Source organism: Lissotriton helveticus, chromosome 1_1, assembly GCF_964261635.1.
Source record: "Lissotriton helveticus chromosome 1_1, aLisHel1.1, whole genome shotgun sequence".
NCBI lineage: Eukaryota > Metazoa > Chordata > Amphibia > Caudata > Salamandridae > Lissotriton > Lissotriton helveticus.
The window spans coordinates 130,659,556-130,678,652 of NC_136057.1; positions in this window are offsets into that span (position 1 = coordinate 130,659,556).

A 19,097-nucleotide genomic window follows, 5' to 3' on the forward strand; every position below is an offset into this window, starting at 1 on the left:
CATGTAATTCCAGAGAGGAAGCACACACTGCATAAAAGAAAGTTATAACAAAAGGTATCTTCTGCATACCATCAAAGTAAAGACACATTGACAAGCAAAAGACTGAAAAATCACCTTTGTTCAACAACCATTTTTAACCAGTTACACAATTTTGAGACTCTCTGCCTCTGGATAGAACATCACGGCCCACTCTGCTCACTCTTGCGAAAACCTTAAAAATTCACCACTTTATTGTGTTCATGACCATCTCAGATTGTTTCCTTTTTATTGTGTACTTTTCTGTAATTCTATGTAAATTGCCTCAACATTATCTGCTGTGCATGAGTGATATGTAAAACTGTTAATTATAAAAATGGATTAGATGAGCACCGTTGCGCTATAGGTAATGTAAATAAATCCTCGCCTTCGGAACTACAAACCTTAACCTTACACCAAACATAGAAAGGATAAAGATAAAAGGAACTGATGTTCTGCGACTGGTGATCCACAATAGTACTGTGCATGTTCTAACACCCTCAGTTACTGCCTTTACGTCAGTGCAAAAAGGTATATATCAGACCAAAACCTCATTACTGCAGTGCTAAGAACCTATATAAATAGATTGGAGAAAAACGTCAGTCACAAAATAATTTACTGCCGGAGAGGCTATTACCTAAAGACTATTATCTGCTTGAAACATTTCGACAGGTGTTACAGGACTGCTTCCAGACATATTTTGCTCAATTCAAGTGTTAAGAAGATTACACACAATTTCTTTTAGAGATAAATGCTGAACAATATCTAAAAAAGCCAGACTCTAAAATCAGGTTCACTCTTACCGTGGCATAATAGCAAGAGAAAACTAAACATAGAGATATTAACCCTAGGAATACACCTTATAAAAACACGGACTGTGAGAACAAATTCAGTGTTCAAACCCGCCTCAATCAAGGCAAACTAACTGAAATTGGGGAAAAAAGTTACTTGTGCCAAAAAAGATACAGCTATAAATCTTATCTCACAGAATTTGACAGAATGCACACTGGGCGAAACCACTCTCAGTGCAAAGTATGCCAAAAAAGTTTCAGGCGTAAATCTTATCTCACTGAGCATATGAGAATCCACACTGGGGGAAACCACTCTCCGTGCAAAGTATGCCATAAAAGTTTCAGGCGTAAATCTTATCTCACTGAGCATATGAGAATCCACACTGGGGAAAAACCTTATCAGTGCTCTGATTGCCAGAAAAAGTTTAGTATCAAAGCGAGTCTATATCAACATGCATTAACCCACTCTGTGGAAAAACTTTACCAGTGCGCTGAATGCCAAAAAAGTTTCAACCGTAAATCTCATCTCACTGTTCATATGAGAATCCACACTGGGGAAAAACCTTATCAGTGCTCTGAATGCGACAAATGTTTCAGTCTAAAACCCAGTCTCATTCATCATATAAGAACCCACACTGGGGAAAAACCTTATCAGTGCTCTGAATGCCAGCAAAGGTTTTGGAACAAACCAAGTCTTTCTCGACATGTAATAACCCACTCTGGCAAAAAACCTTACCAGTGCTCTGAATGCCAGAAATGTTTCAGTCAAAAAAACATTCTCACTCAGCATAGAAGAGCCCACACTGGGGATAAACCTTACCAGTGCTCTGAATGCCAGAAATCTTTCATTTACAAACACAATCTCACTCTGCATAGAAGAATCCACTCTGGGGAAAACCCTTATCAGTGCTCTGAATGCCCAAAACATTTTAAGTGTAAATCACTTCTAACTGAACATTTGAGATTCCACACTGGGGAAAAACCTTATCAGTGCTCTGAATGCCACAAATGTTTCAGTACAAAAAGGAGTCTCACACATCATATAAAGATCCACACTGGGGAAAACCGTTATCAGTGCTCTGAATGCCAGAAATGTTTCCGAGACAAAAGAAGTCTTTCTCAACATACAATAACCCACACTGGTGAAAAACCTTATCAGTGCTTTGAATGCCCAAAAGATTTCAAACTTAAATCACTTCAAACTGCACATGTCAGATTCCACACTAGGGTAAAACGTTATCAGTGCTCTGAATGCGACAAATGTTTCAGTCTAAAATCCAGTCTCATTCATCATATAAGAACCCACACTGGGGAAAAACCTTATCAGTGCTCTGAATGCCAGATATGTTTCATTGAAAAAAGCCGTCTCACTCAGCATATAAGAACCCACACTGGGGAAAAACCTTATCAGTGCTCTGAATGCCACAAATGTTTCATTGGAAAAACCATTCTCACTCATCATATAAAAACCCACACTGGGGAAAAACCTTATCAGTGCTCTGAATGCCAGAAATGTTTCAGTGAAAGAAAGAGACTCACTCAGCATATAAGAACCCACACTGGGGAAAAACCTTATCAGTGCTCTGAATGCCACAAATGTTTCAGTCACAAAAACAGTCTCATTCATCATATAAGAACCCACACTGGGGAAAAACCTTATCAGTGCTCTGAATGCCAGATATGTTTCATTCAAAAAAGCCGTCTCACTCAGCATATAAGAACCCACACTGGGGAAAAACCTTATCAGTGCTCTGAATGCCACAAATGTTTCATTGGAAAAAACATTCTCACTCATCATATAAAAACCCACACTGGGGAAAAACCTTATCAGTGCTCTGAATGCCAGAAATGTTTCAGTGAATGAAAGAGACTCACTCAGCATATAAGAACCCACACTGGGGAAAAACCTTATCAGTGCTCCGAATGTCAAAAATGTTTCAGACAAAAATCTAAACTCACTGAACATGTGAGAATCCACACTGGAGAAAAAAAATTATCAGTGCTCTAAATATCAGAAAAGATTCAGAGGTAGAGATGGTTACAAGCGCCATAAGAAAACACACCACCAAAATAATTCAGTGCTCCGAATGCCAGAAAAGCATACATTTTAAACTCAGTCTCACTCTACATGAGCAGACGCACACAGGGGAAAAACATTACCAATGTTGTGAATGCCACAAATTCCTATTTGATTGGCACAGCCTCACTAACCATAAGCGGCTCCATACTGATAAAAATCTCATGAATGTTCTGAATGCCAGAAAAGCTGCAGAGAAAAACGCTATCTCACCATGAGAAACTCCACACTGGAGAAAATCCTTATGCCATAAAAGCTTGAATCTGAAAGACAGTGTTATGCTTCATGAGAGATCCCACTCTGGGGAAAAACCTTATGAGTGCTCGAAATGCAAGCAAAGTTTTGGTTACAAATTACTTCTCACATGACATGAGCGAACTCACACGGGGGAAAAAAGCCTTATGTGTGTTCTGAATGTCAGATAAGGTTTAGTCTTGAATACTATGTCACTTCACTTGAGAGAATTTACACTGGACTAAATCCTTATACAGTAGGGGAAAGCCAGAAACGTTTTACTCAGGAAGGAGATCTCACTAAAGGAGATCTCAGTGTAGCCATGTAGTGTTTTGAGGGTAGGTTGCAGTGTTGGGGGAGTAGCTTTAGGGCAAGCAGAAAGGGCCAGTGGTTTGTGGGAACGGATGATGGCAGTGTTTAGGGGAAAGGGTCTGTGGTTTTCAAGGCTATTGTGGTGGGGTTGGTGGCAGCGCTGTGGGGTGGGGTAGGGTGACATGGAAAAAGGCTAGTCTAACTCCTTTTTAGGTTTCGGCCTAGTGTACACTGCGCAGCAGTGTCATGCAGCCAGAGTCCTTTTCTCTGGGGTTTTGAAAATGGACCTGGAAATTCAAATTAGCTCCTGCGTGTTATTTCCTAGGTTCATTTTCATTGGCCTTTGTGTGCGTGTATTTTTAAAACAGAACACGCAATAGGCTATGGTAGGTCGCGTAGCTCCGCCCATGGCCTATTGGTGTCTGTTACACACACCAAAGGCCATATATCTTCAATTATCGCAGCCAAACACAGCCGAGATAATTGAAGACATATGCTTCGCAGTGGCGCACGCTCGCGTTTTTTTCTTTAACAATAGCGATCCGGAAAGCGATCGCTTTCACTGCTGCTTGTTTAAGATGTCTGTGATGTGGACAGTGTGTGAAGGGTCGGTGCAGAAGCACGGACGTCCAGTGACCTCGTTCTGCGCTGCAGTGCTGAGAGTGCAGTGGCTCTGATCTAACGCGGGCTGTCAGAGCTCTCGGGCGTCCCAGCCGGGTTAAACAAACAGTTCTGTCTTGATGGCAGCTGCTGGCAGTCAAAATGGTGGCTTTTACTGCCTGCCTGTCTGTGTTTATTAAGCTGCTGTGAGTGTACGAGGTTTGATGGGTTCAGATAGCTGCTGCGCTGGAGGGAGGCGGAGGCCCGGCTTGGGCTGACTCGTGTGAGCTTCTCCACTCCGGCCGTGCTGGGTGGCAGCTTCTGTCCGTTGCTCAAAGTGAGAGATTCTCACGTGTGTTATAGGATTTAAAAATGCGTTTTAGATTTTACATCATGCAAGTACAAAGTCGCTGCAGAGGATGTCACGCGCCTGATGTGCAATTGGAATATATACTCTGGCATGAAACCGAAATAGCAAAAACACTGCAGGATCCGCACCACCCGACTAGATTTGAACCCGTGGGTTTTGGAAGATAGCCCCTCCCACTGCAGAGATAAAACTACTGTACCTGTTCCTGGTTTGCTAGGGTCCAGGCTCTTTTCGGTTCCGACTGCTGGCTGCTTTTTTGCTTGGGCATACTCCCTACCAGAGTGCTCCTGGCCAAGTTTGCTGCTAGCCGCCGTAGGACTGATTTCTGTGATTGTGAGTTCAGAGGGCGGGGGACAGTAACCCACGTTATGCTGACTCTTCCCTGCCCCAGGCATACGCCCATTGTCCCGTACATTGTCATGTAATCAGCGGAAGTGTTGCCTTTTGTATTTGAAAGCTTTTGTAGGTGGCTGAACCTGTATTCTGAATTATGGAACCTGTTGACCTCAAATGAACGGAAGGGCTGCTATTTGATTTTAAATATCCTTTTTATGGTTGCAGATGTATTATTGTATTTAGTAGTGTATACATTAGTTTATTCTACCAAGGCATATATATGCTAATAATGATAGACTTGTCAATTCTGGCTGTAACAAAATAGTCCGGATCCAACTGCGCTGGGTGGGTTGGGGGGAGGAGTGATGGGAATCTTGTCTTCGGTGTAGCAGGTGCATGTTTCGTGGGTCCCACCATGACTTGCTAATCTATTGCTCACCTGTATGGGTCTGTCAGCGTTCCTCGGTCCCTGAAACCAGACCAGGGCATCAGTTTATTTAAATTTTTGTAAACAAACCTGTGCCGATTCAAAATATCTTTTCATTATCCAGTGTGGTGTGGACTGTCATAGAACATGAAACTTGCCTACTGGCCTGTCAGTTTTTGAAACATTCTGTGAAAATGTTACAAAGCGTTTACTTCGGAAATTCCTTCCCCAGTATTGTATGGGTTTGTGGCACACAACAATTTGCTATGTTGAGATAGGAACCCATATCCTTGTGCCCTGCCTTCTTTAATTCAGTACCCTTTAAAAACTCTTTAAGTTATAATGAAGCTGAAAAAAACACTCTTCAGGTTTGTTGATTCACAAAGCGTTTTAGTAGTTAATTATTTTTTATCTTCGACTTTGGAATCAGAGCACCACGTGGTTGTGAATGAGGTGTCAGGCTTCCACTGTCTGTCTCCTCGGGGCTGTGCTGAAGGTCCTATAACCTCCCTAATAGAATCCTCCCCACGTCTGAAATAACTATACAGACCATGAGAAACGATTCGACTCGGGAAGAAAAGGAAGGAAAGGATAGGGACGGCAGGGAGGGAGAGCTGCAGTGACAAAAACACAATACGAATAATCACTCTCTTTCACTTATAAACTCAGATGTTATCCATACATTTAACTTCAAACCCCCCACCTTGTTACCTGTGTAGAAAAGAATGTAGTTTTATAAATAGAAGATAGACCCTAAGGAGGTACCTGGGATATTTCTAGTACTGCAAAGAAATGAACAAAAGACAATTGGTACCATCTCTGGATCACCTTATATCATAAACAAATTACACCAGCACTACCACATACCATTGCACAATCAGGCATGAATTTGTAATGATATCCCCAATAGATATGGTACCCCTCTGTCTTATCTCCTATGTAAGGAAAAGAAGAAACAACTTGTGTTTAAATCATATCGAAAACGAAACAATAGAAGTTCATAAGTGTTTCACTTGAGTCTGATAGAGAGCAATGCTCTCTCCCTGACGTTTTGAACAAAAAGACCTTCTTTGTGAGTGTCTATTAATTCATAGATCCACTTTCGGGCCCCATTACTTGCGAATACGATTCCACTCTCAAGGTTACTTTACTCACAGTACCCCAGGATTCCTTCGCTCCCCAAGTTCTCTCTCTCACGGTCTTAGACTCCCGCGAGAACAAACGCTTTCTCAGCCGAGAAAGCTCCGGTCCGGTTTCCAGAATGCTCACAAGAAATACGAGCACGGCAACACTGCACCCAGCTCGTCACACCACGAAGTTGGTCCAAAATAATCGGCATTGCCGATAATCACAGCAAGGCATTTATGTCCGCGTTGCGTTTCCTACATCGGAAACGGAACGCGTCTCAAAGCATGCCGGGATTTGTAGTTCCTTAACTGTTCGCTCCGTTCTACGGCAATGCACAGCGTAACCATTGCCGAATCCTGACATGTGGCATCTGTGTTTCATAAAATATATCTATTTGTGTGACATGTTATTTTCAGCACTCTTCACAGCAGACGCCAATTTTTCAATATATATATATATATATATTACCTACTGGCGATAGCCAGTAGGTAGTTATAGTTAGGATCTACTTTCCATAGGAAATCCGCAACATTCTATTGGGAATAAGTTTGGCGCCGGTGGACGAATCTTCGTGAATTTCTCAAAGAAGATGGCCCGCTCCGCTCCTTCCCTGAAAATGTGGGGGGGGATTCGTGAAGCGGGAGCCGAGATAAAAGGGGGGTCCCAAAACGTGTTTTCCCCATGTTAATTTCCATAGGGCGGTTGGACTCACTTTTAGCCCGAACGGCTGAATGGATTTCTACCAAACTTGGCAAAATTGTAGGGACTGGTAGCCCGATGTGCCTTTGCTATGTCTCAAGATATGTGCTCCAGTGGATTTAGAGTAATTTAGGTTCAAAACAATATATATATCTGTAAGCGTGCCCCGGTACGCGCACCGGGGAGCGCACCAGCGCGCTACGCGAGTTCGCGCGCGGAAAGCTGATTGGCTCTCGGGTGTCTGTAAACATTCCAAACAGTCCGGAGCGGCCGCCATCTTGTGTCTCGGTAGGATCGAGACACCAGAGGTGTAAATGTAAATGTAAATGTAGTTGAGCTTATATAGCGCACAGCTACCCGCAGTGGGTTTCCCGGCGCTTGCTTAGGGAACCCTTCCTGGTATTCCCCTGTGAGATAGCAAGGTATCCACAAGGTGAAAGTCAGGCATCCCGCCGCGAGGGGCCGTTGTGGAGATTAAGCAAGCTACTGCCCAGAGTCGCAGAGTGTGAACCCGTGAGTCGAGGAGGCACCGGGGCGAGAATTATCGAGTCCGTGGAATTTTTAGCCCAAGACCCCGCCGAGGCGGGGAATTGAACCCTGGTCCAGGACCGATCTCAGCTTCCGGGTCTGCTGCCTCTAACCCCTGAGCCACACTTCTCCACGAAGGTGGCTAAAACAAAGGGGGAAAAGACCATAAGGGGGCAGAGTAGCCCCCCCTGACCCCCTAGGTTTGATGTGGAGGCCATAAATGGGCCCCGCGGGGCAAAAAAAATAGTAATTTTTTTTCGATTTTCGCGGGGGGAGCGCCCGGTACGCGCACCGGGGAGCGTACCATGGGGAAAAAAGAATGACAGAGTTTTTTAAAAATGAAGCCTTTTTTTATAAATTGGAGGTAGTTCTGAAAAGAACTGTTTTTTTTATTCTTTTTGTTGTTTTATATTTTTATTATTGTTTTTTTGAACTTTTTTTATTTTTTTGGCTTTTCAGAACAATTTAATATTTTTTTGTCGTTTTTCTGGGGTCAAACAAAGCACAGGGAATTGAAAACAGCTCAACTGGAGCAAAAAAAATTTAAGTTGCTTGCTGCAGTGATGGTTGTCTGCAGCTTGACTGAGTAAAGTGATGCTTTGCTCACCATATGAAATTGTTTTGTTGCAATATATGCAAACAAATTTAAATTTTCCAAACTTGATTTGTACATTAGGGACCATCTCCCTAGCCTCTGCACCCGATGGAGTGGGTTGATTGGAGGTGCTTGAAGAAGAAGGATGGGGAGGGTTCTTGGTCAGTTCCCTCACCTCTGCCTGAGAAAAATTGTTTGGGTGCTTCCTCTGCATATGCCTAATCATAGTGTGGTTCCCAAAAGAATACTTCTTGTTTGGGTTCCCTCTTGACAGTTGTGCGCCACAGATGAGGCAAGTCACCTTAGCTGCATTCACTTTTTTTGCACCCCTTTGGCATCTTGTAAAACTCCCAAATAAAATGTTCCTTGGGCCTGTATGGGGGATTGTCCTCATGCAGAAAGTGCCTCTCCTCCTGCTCCTCTTCGTCCTCCTCTTCTTCTTGACCACCAATGTGGTCTTGTGGTGGTCCTTGTGGTGGTCCTTGTGGTGGTGGTGGTGGTGCAGATGCACCTGCAGCTGCTACTAGTGAAGCCATTTCTCACAGAAGGACTGCAGGTCTTCTTCACTCAAACAACAAAGTGAGAATGAGGAAAAAAGGTGGGGTCTTTCATCATTTGGAAAACAAAACTGTTGTGAACCAATCAAAAGTGTTATTTTCAGGTCACATGACCCGACGCGCTTACGCTACGCGCCCCGGTGCGCGCCCGGGGCGCTTACGTTGCGCGATCGTATGCGCTCGGGTGCTTCCGGGTGCGCTACGCGATACGTCACAATGTTGTTTTCATTCGCGGGAATTGCGCTAACGGGACGCTCACCGGTACACACCCCGGGGCGCGCCAAAGCACTGCGCTTACCGGTGAGCGCATCGGTACGCGCCCCGGAAGCGCTCCGGGGCAAAAAAAAAAGAAAATTACATAATTTTACAATATAAAATTCGTTATAAAAAATATTACATTTCATACCTATAGAGATTTGCTATTAAAAATCCTATGAAATTCACAGAAAAAAACATAGGTTTCACACCAGTTATAGTTAGGAATTAGCATTTAAAGAACCTATGAAATTCACTGAAAAAACCATAGGTTTCACACCAGTTATAGTTAGGAATTAGCATTTAAAAAAAGTAGTAAATTCACTGAAAAAACCATAGGTTTCACACCAGTTATAGTTAGCTGGAAATTTTACTGACATAAAACCATTGAAATTCCACGTTATAGTTAGTTGGACTCACTATAACTTGCGCGCCTGCAATGCACTGCTGATGACGTCACATATTACATCACTCATGACATGGTCAGTGACATCACTCATGACATCACTGATGACACCATCCTTGTGACAGAGTGACAGACCTCCTTTCAGTGTAATGTAACCCTCGAAACACATATTAAAAAAAAGAAACTAACATTTTCTTAAAAATAGAGATACCCATACCAGTTACAACAATCAATTAAGTAATTCCACCATCTATATACACATCCACTCATTCACCAACAGTTCTATATAGTCGCTCATACATATACTCACTCATCATATGTAGTGATACACCTCTACATCCTGTTACACACCAACAGTCATCCAAAAGTTACTCACACACATACTCACACATGGAAATAAACTATTGAACATCCATTTATTTGCATATACAGCTATACACACACTACCACCTTACATCTAAGGAAACTTACACATACTTACTCTCTTAAACAATCACTTATAGAAACACATACTTATTTAAACAGGAACTCTTACAATCTCTTACTCTCACATATACTCACTTATATACATCAATACTCACATATACTAGATTAAAACATATGTAGTTACTGATAAAGACACTAGTGAGACAGTCATTCACTCACTAACACACATATATACACACTCATCCACCCATACAGTCCTGCACATATGCTGTCTTCAAAACACATACAAACAGTGAGTCAGTCATTGATGCATCTATGTGCTAAGTAACACCCCCACTAAACCATACAGACACTCATACTGTTACTAAAAAAATCTAATAACCCATATACACACACATGTAGCTACTCACCAACCCATGCAGCCACTTATACACAAAGTGAAAACCTGATACAAACATTTAAATATTTAAACAATACTCGCTAATATATGTATTCACTAAGATACACTTAATAAGCCAGTTAACCAATCATTTTTTTTTAAAACATCCATTAAGACACTTATTTAAAAATGTATTCTTCCATCGACCTTTCCAAATACATTTGTAAAACATATTTATTTTTCAGAAAGACACACATTCACTGGATGGTGTCATCAGTGATGTCATGAGTGATGTCACTGACCATGTCATGAGTGATGTAATATGTGACGTCATCAGCAGTGCATTGCAGGCGCGCAAGTTATAGTGAGTCCAACTAACTATAACGTGGAATTTCAATGGTTTTATGTCAGGAAAGTTTCCAGCTAACTATAAATGGTGTGAAACCTATGGTTCAGCATTAGTCCGGTTGCCCTTTACTGTCTCTATCACTGTCCATGTGAAGCTGTGTTTTTCTTGATGACAATGTTGGACCAATTTAGTCGTCAGTTTTCCTGCCCTGATGGTACTAAGGTGTTCCTGTATGCGAACCTTTATTTTCCTTGTAGTGAGTCCAATATATTGTAGGCCGCAACTACACAGTAACCTATAGACCACATTGGTGGTGTTACAGTTACTGAATTGGTTTAAAAACCATTCTTTTCCTGTGGATAACATGACGCTGCTACATCTTTTAGTCAGTGGGCACACCGAACATGTACCACAAGGGTAGTAACCCTTCGGTACCGTTGTGGAGTCACTTCTCAAAGGTACCCGATCCCGGGTATGGACAAGCCTGTCCTTAAGATTGCCTGACCTTTTAAAGGCAAATCTAGGAGGGGGCATGGAAAAATCTTGTTGCTTAATAAGCCCCAATGTTTTCTGATTGACTGCCTAATCTTAGTGGCCATAGGTTCAAAAGTCATAACTACTGGTAGGCAGTCCTTTTTTTCTTTAGTGCTATGCTCAAGCAGGGCAGCACGGGGGGTATTGAGTGCTCTCTTTCTTGCGTTCTTGACAACCTTATGGGGATAATTCCGCTGTTCCAATCTTTTGGTAAGGTCACAAGACTGTTCAACAAAAGTGTCAGTCTCAGAACAATTTCTTCGGTATCTTAAAAATTGACCCACCGGGAGGTTGTCCCGAAGGGCCCTCGGATGGTATGAATTATACAGTAAAAGGGAATTTCTATCTGTAAGTTTTTGGTGTACTCGTGTGCTCAAGGTTCCATCTCCATTAGCCTCTATATCTAAATCTAGATAAGTGACACTGGTGCGGCTATAGGACCAGGTAAATTTCAAACTCTGATCTTGTGAGTTTAACCAGGTAAAGAAATCAAGTAATGACTCCTCTGAGCCGGACGAGATGCAGAGCACATCGTCTATATATCTTTTCCAGAGACAAATCTGACTCTGGAAGGGGTTGGTATCAGGATAGACGATGTGCTCCTCAAACTGGCCGACGTATATACAAGCCAGGCTAGGGGCCATAGTGGCCCCCATGGAAGTACCGAGGTCTGCAGGTAGAGCTGGTTTTTGTACATGAAATAGTTGCGGGTCAAAGCCACTTCAACGCATTCCATGACAAATGATTGTGGAACATCATAGAACCACTCGAGTTCCCCCAGGGCGCGCGCTGCTGCCACCAGCGTGGCGTCCTGGGGGATACTCGTGTACAAGGACTCAACGTCAATGGTTGCCAGCCATTGTACGTTTGGATCGTAAGGGACAGTCTCCAAGGTGTTTAAGACATCAGTTGTATCCTTTATAAAGGATGGTTGGTTAAGCACTGCTTCACGCAGAAAATAATCCGCATATTGCGAGAGGGGCTCAAGAATTGATTGTATCCCCGACACTATGGGCCTGCCGGGGGGTGGGCGAGTAGGCTTATGTATCTTTGGTAAGATATATAGTGCAGGAGTCCTGGGGGTCATTTACCAGAAACTCTGCTTCTTTCACAGAGATCCATCTGTTAGTCTTGGCTCTGCTTACCATTTCCTGAATCATTTTTGATAACTCATCAACAGGGTCCTTGTTTAGAGGGCGGTAATTGGCACGTACGCTCAGCAATCGCTGTACCTCTGCATCGTAATCCCTGGTGTTTAATACAACAACCGCACCCCCCTTGTCTGCGGATTTTATAGTTAGCAGACTATTCTGTTCCAGTGACCTTACTGCCTTCCAATCATCTGTAGTCAAGGTGGTACGGTAAGGAGAGAGCCCGCGGATGTTGTCTTCCTTGCTGCCGGTTCTCCGGTTTTCTCACTGTCGTGCTCGAGGCACAATACGAATAGTTGTGACAAGGGCGATGGGGTCACAATGTTAGGTTGCGTGCAATACATCGTTTTCGAAATGTGAGTGACTGTTTGGGGACTGAACATTTTTGAAAGGGTATTATACTACACCTCTTTAGACTATATTAGTCTGGGACCCAAGTCACTAACAACAGTCACGGCTAGAGTTGGGTTAATGTAGATTCTTTCACTGTGTACAAATAGGGCTCATCCTATTTAGATCTGTGCTGTGGAAATCCTTTTGTTGCTTTTGAGTAAAATTGTACTTTGGAGGGACTATAACTCCGCTAAGTAAGGATAGCTCATCATTGAAATATGACTTCATGGGCATGTTATTCCTGTACTTATTGCACCTAAATGATCTACAGGTTGATACTACAACCGACAGCCAGGCGGAGAATTGCCTTTTCAGCTGGTACGAGTGAGCATAGCTGATCCAGGGTAAAAAAAAAACTCCTTTCTTTTGTTATACATGTGGTAAACTGGTGGAGGACAACAACAATTTTTTGGATCAAAAAATTGTTTATAAAAAAGAAGTCTAACAATTAAAAAATTTCGGGTTCAGAATGGGTCCTAATTATATTATATTTTATTTTGTTTTTTCAACTCGGCAGCTTCCTGTTTTAAAGATGTCTGAAGTGGGTGCAGCAACAGAGTGTTAACCCTGATGAATCTGCCATAATGTCTATTGGGCAGTGAAACATGTCGGTTGCAGGTAGTGGTATGCGACAATAAGCTACCAGCCTTTTTATCTCAGCAGTGCATACCTCAGTTAATAATAAAGTGGTTCAGGAGGTCTGACTGTTGATTTTACTCTCACTCTGTTTTGTTTGTTTTAGGAGCCATGCTCTAAGCTCCTTGCTTTGCACCTTTTCTTTGCACCTTTTTTTCACTTGTTCACAAATTCTGGAATAGGAACGGCCACCAATTATGAGAAAGGGGCAAAGTATTTGGTAAACATATGACCAGATCGCCCCGAGGGTGTTCGCCCGTGAGGTGCCTTCCTCTCCGCCACACATTTTTTCTGTATCAGTTTTGTATGTGTGGGTGTATGTATGGTCCTATTTAGGGCTGACATTTTTAGGTTGCGCCGAGTTGAAAATACAGTGAACCCCCCTTAATTATTAGTATTTACAAACTATGTGTTTGTTTGGGACAGTGGGGCATTAGAGACAATGAATACCTAAACATAGAAACAAGAAGAGGTATATCCAGAATTTTACGATTGAAAATTCCAGTGGAGATGGTTCTCATGCCCGTTAGATAATTGCTAACTTGAGTCCTGGGTACAGGGATTTTTGGATTGAATTTCATTGAGTGGAGGGCTTTCCCTAACAGTACCCATTGTTCCCTCTAAGCTCCCTTTGCTATTGTCTGATATTAGCATAACAGCCTTTGAAACGTATTTCAACTAAAGATGGCGGTCTGGAGAGCATGGGAGAAACCAATATCCCGCTTTCATTTTTGTGTACACAGTGTCAGATAACAGCCCAGAGACGCTGTCTAGTGATGTATTGGTTTTGTCCAGACCCTCGGGCAGGAAAGAACAGGTGTCCTCCAAAGTGTCAGTGGTGCTGTACGCGGTAGGGATTGAGTAGTGCTGTAGGCGTTGCGGGTTGAATGGTGATGTAGGCATTGCGGGTTGAGTGGTGATGTAGGCGTTGCAGGTTGAGTGGTGCTATACACGGTGGGGATTGAGTGGTGCTGTAGGCGTTGCGAATTGAGTGGTGCTGTACGCGGTGGGGATTGAGTGGTGATGTAGGCGTGGTGGGTTGAGTGGCGATGTAGGCGTTGTGGGTTGAGTGGTGCTGTACGCAGTGGGGATTGCGTGGTGCTGTAGGCGTTGCGGGTTGAGTGGTGATGTAGGCGTTGCGGGTTGCATGGTGCTGTATGCGGTGGGGTTGAGCGGTGCTGTAGGTGTTGGAAGTTGAGCGGTGCTGAACGCGGTCGGGTTGAGTGGTGATGTAGGCTTTGGGGGTTGAGTGGTGCTGTAGGCGGTGCACGTTTTCAGCAGGCACACTCCTCCAGCCGTCAGTGCACACTTTCACCAGACACACTCCACTATACGTCACTGCACGCTTTCACCAGACATACACATCACCAGTTGTCAGTGCACGCTTTCATCGGGCACAAATACCACCAGCCGTCAATGCACGCTTTCACCGGGCACAAACACCACCACACGCCAGTGCACAGTTCCACCAGGCACACACCACCAGCCGTCCGTGCACGCTTTCACCTGGCACACACACCACCAGCCGTCAGTGCACGCTTTCACCAGGCACACACGCCACCAGCCGTCAGTGCACGCTTCCACCAGGCACACAGAGCACCAGCCGGCAGTGCACACTTCCACCAGCCACACACACCACTAGCCATCAGTGCACAATTTCTACAGGCACACACACCACCAGCCATCCGTGCACACATCATTTGTTTACACATCCACAATTAACTATTGTAGCAATCGCAGTATGGCGCACTTTACTTTTAAACATATTCATCTAAAGCGCAGCATGCCACTATTGCTACAAAAATAAATACACATTTTTTTGGCCTACAATTTATAGACTTTTGTTGCAATTGGTGTTGCAATATTTTGCAATGCCAATAGCTCAAACTTAATGCGAGACCTATTGCATTGCACTGGGTGAAATTGCCCCTTCCTTTAGGAATGTAACTACTTGATAATCGGATATCCACACCTGGGTGGACTTTTTGACTAACCTGCTTATACAAATTGCAATTCATCCAAATTGTGGACACAGATGCCATACTGAAATGGTTTGTACGCAATGAACCAATTTCACGCCGCACAATTCCACAACTAACAATTCCAATCCAACACACATAATTCCACTACACACCACATGCATACACTCCATAACACATGGCTAAAAGACATTGCCATTTACAATGCCATTAGCTCTAACTCAAATAAATCTGAGACCTATTGCATTTCCAATGCTTGTTGTTCTTGTGTAGAGTCTTGGAGGGTAGATTCTGCTGGTTCTAGAGCTCTTGGGCTGTCTGGTAACTACAAAATACTCTTGCTGCTTTAAGGCTCCGGTCAGTCTGGGGTTCAGTACACTTCTGGGAAACTCAGAACCTTGTGGGCTGGATCCATATTTTTGTACTCCCACTTGAAAAGGGTGGAGGTAACATGTGTGCCCATCTCCCTTTCACAATTTGCATCATGCCTGTCTTATCTATCCTAGACAATTATTGCAAGTGTAAAAACGAGCCCCCTTTCCCAGGACTGGCCCAACGGAAACTCTTTGTTTTGTAGCACATTTCTGTTTTTTTGCATTTTTCAAATTATTTGATTTTGGCGATATTAAGTGTTTACACCAAGGATCTTCAACCTTTTCTGTAGTGAGAGCTACTTCTGATCAGTGAAAATCTTGAGCTACTCAAGGCTAATCATCTCGTGCATTGTTATCAGACAGTTTGTCAAGTTGGGCCTTTTAGATTGAAGTCTAATGATCTGTCTGCAACCTTTCGCGCCATGGTACTCCTATGATCTCAAGAAATGTAAAAGAAAATGTAGGCGCCAATAACAATTTTGGAGGAAGAGTTACAGCCTATTGTTCAACACAGTTAAATCCCTTTCATCATTTGCTTATAAAAATTTAGCAACTCCCAGCCAAAAAGCTGTGATGAACTAACCAAATTCTTTTTTCCAAAGTAAATAAAATATTCCTGAATTTTAAGATAACACCTGATAATCTTTAGGGACAGATACAGTGGAGTAACGTACTGTGAATAAACTAACTTACCATTTCCTGGTAATGAGTACATTCACCTCACTTTCTGAAGAGAAAGTCTCTAATATTATCAACACTATGAAATTTGGAGCCCTGCAGATTCTTGCCCTCCATTCAGTTTCAGCTACCATTTCTGCCCATCTCACTTTGTTATTACAGTGGTGCTCAAGTCCGTCTTTTTTCCAGATGCTTGGAAAAAGGTATCTATTTTGCCACTTCTAAAGACTCTTTCCCTCGATCCCTCAGATGTAAAGAACTACAGATCCAAATTGGTTCTTCCTCTTCCCGATGAAATTTTAGAAAAGGCCATGAATCAGGAGATCACAACCTTCTTTGAAAATACAGACTGTCTGGATCCTGTTCAACATGGGTTTAGACCCTACTACTGTATAGAGTCAACCTATCGGCAGCAACTGAAGAGATCAGATCCATTGTGGATAGAGGAGATTAATGCCGCATTGATATTATTGGATCTTTCGGCCATATTTGATATGGTTACCATTTCTTTTTGGTAAGCCGTTTCGAAAGTATAAGCATTAACGGTACTGCTCTCAAACTGACCTGGTTCTTTTTGTCAAACAGAAGGCAATTGGTACCTTTGGAAGATTTTACCTCTGCCCCATTTTCACTTCCTTGTGGGGTCTCGCGGATCTTCAATAAGTCTGACTTTGCCTAATGTCTACACCACTTCATTAATTGGACTAGTTCGATCCTGTTGCTCCTCTACATTCTTTTATGCCAGTGATACCCAAATAGTGGTATCGGTTACTGCAGAACCTGAAAAAGTGGCAAAAGATTTTAGAACGAGTATGACTAGCATCGCTAATTGGATGCAGAAGAATTTCTTAAAATTGGATGCAGAAAAAACAGAGTTTGTGCTATTTGTTAAGGATTCCTCCTTCTGGAACACCTTTTGGTGGCCACACAGTCTCGAGCCCCTTCCACTCCCAGTACAGAAGGCTAGAAATTTAGGTAGTCGTCTTTGACTCAAAACTCACTTTCATTGACCACTCCAATCAGGTAACCTCTTCCTGTTTCCTTATGTTAAAACATTCAAAGAAAATATTGCCCTTCCTTCCCACGGAGCTTAGGAAAAGTGTTATCCTGGCTCTTGTCGAATCTAAAATGGATTATTTTATTGAACTTTATATAGGCTCCCAGTTGTCTTCTCAATTAGTTGCAAACAGTTCAAAATGTGGCAGCAAGAGTGCTGAAGAACCTCCCCAAATTCTGCTCGGCCTTTAAAGCCATTTAAGAACTCTATCGGCTGCCCATTAGGACAAGAATTAAATTCAAAGCCTCATGCTGTGCCCATAAGGCACTGCATCAGGCTGGCCCTCGCTTCCTACAAGATGTTCAAATGATATTCCCCTTCTCGTACTCTATGGTCCAGCAATACTAGGCAGATATGTGTACCCAGAATAAAAAGTGTCCATTGGGGAGGAAGACGTTTCTCCTACTCCACCTCCAGATGGTGGAACTCTATCCAATCACTTGAGGTCAGCCTCAACTATTGGAGTTCAGGAAGGAACTTAAGACTTTTCTTTTCAGCCCATAGTTTAATGCTCTCATCTAACTGCTAGGTAAATGTTTATTTTATATCCCGTACTGTCAGATTTTCAAATGATAATAGAGCCAGGATGCCTTTTTGGTAATCGTGCGCTTGATTTAAAATTTATTTAAAATTGTTGATCTCCAAAAAGGCCTAAATCAATAAATTGAATTGAAATTCAAGCTTATCATTGTAATCCTATTTTTGGAAAAGATGTGATTTTTAACCCCATGAGACGGTTCCTTTCCAGAAATCATTCAGGTTGTAATCATGAGTCAAATAATGCTAGGGAGTAGGGCTCCCCCGATTGAGGTATGGAAAAGGGGCTTGGACTATTATATGGGACTGGAACGTCCAGTGTTTGAGGCCCGCGGCTGCCCCAGAAAGCACTATAAAATTTGGAAGCGGTGGGCGGAATACAGGGGGGCTGTGGCTGCAGCCGCCGCCGCGGCAAGATGCAACTGAAGACCGATTGTTCTGAGAACCGGGGCGAGGATGAGAGTGTAATACCGATATTGTATAGACTGATTAGCTTAGTTCCAGGTGACCATCGTGACCAGGGCTAGGGTTGGTTGGGGGGGTGGGGGTAGTTCAAAGTTAATGCCTTATCCTGCTTACTGTACTGATTGCTATATTTTGCTTCTTGATTACATGCTCACAGCTCCTCCGGTGTTCGGAGTACTGTGGATGTCTCGCAATCGTATTTCAAATGTCAATAAAAATGTGGTTCTGAAAAAAAATAATTATGCTGAGGAGGTTAAAATATTCAAATTGAATTCTAATTACACATGAAATGTTCATTGTTCAATATATTTCTCTTAGTATTTTAATGTGAGGACTTTATTGCTTAAGGAAAATAATTAGTATTTGTTTTTCTATATGTAGGAAGCATTACATTAATGAAACCACTGTATCCCACCTTCTTTCCTTTCCTGTTCTTTATGAATGTTTCTATTGTTGAACTTTAAAGATTGCCCGAAATTAAGAATTGTTCTCTACATAACTTTGCTGTGTTACAGTATGTTTATTTTTTATGTACAACTTTTGTCTCTTATGTGTATGGCAACTGATGTTTTGTTTTGCTTTAATAATCAGCTTATGTTTATTAGGTTTTATTATTCAATAAAATGTTTCAAACACAACAAATGGTAGTTAATATGTATTTACAACTGCAGCATTTTTATTGTATGGGCAGTTTCAAAGGGGCCAAAAATATGGTCTGCGGGTGGACGGAGTACGACATTGGCATCAGCAGGGAGAGGTTTGGGCAGGTGATTGGGGGTACATGTAAAGTTGGAATTAGGGGTAACAAC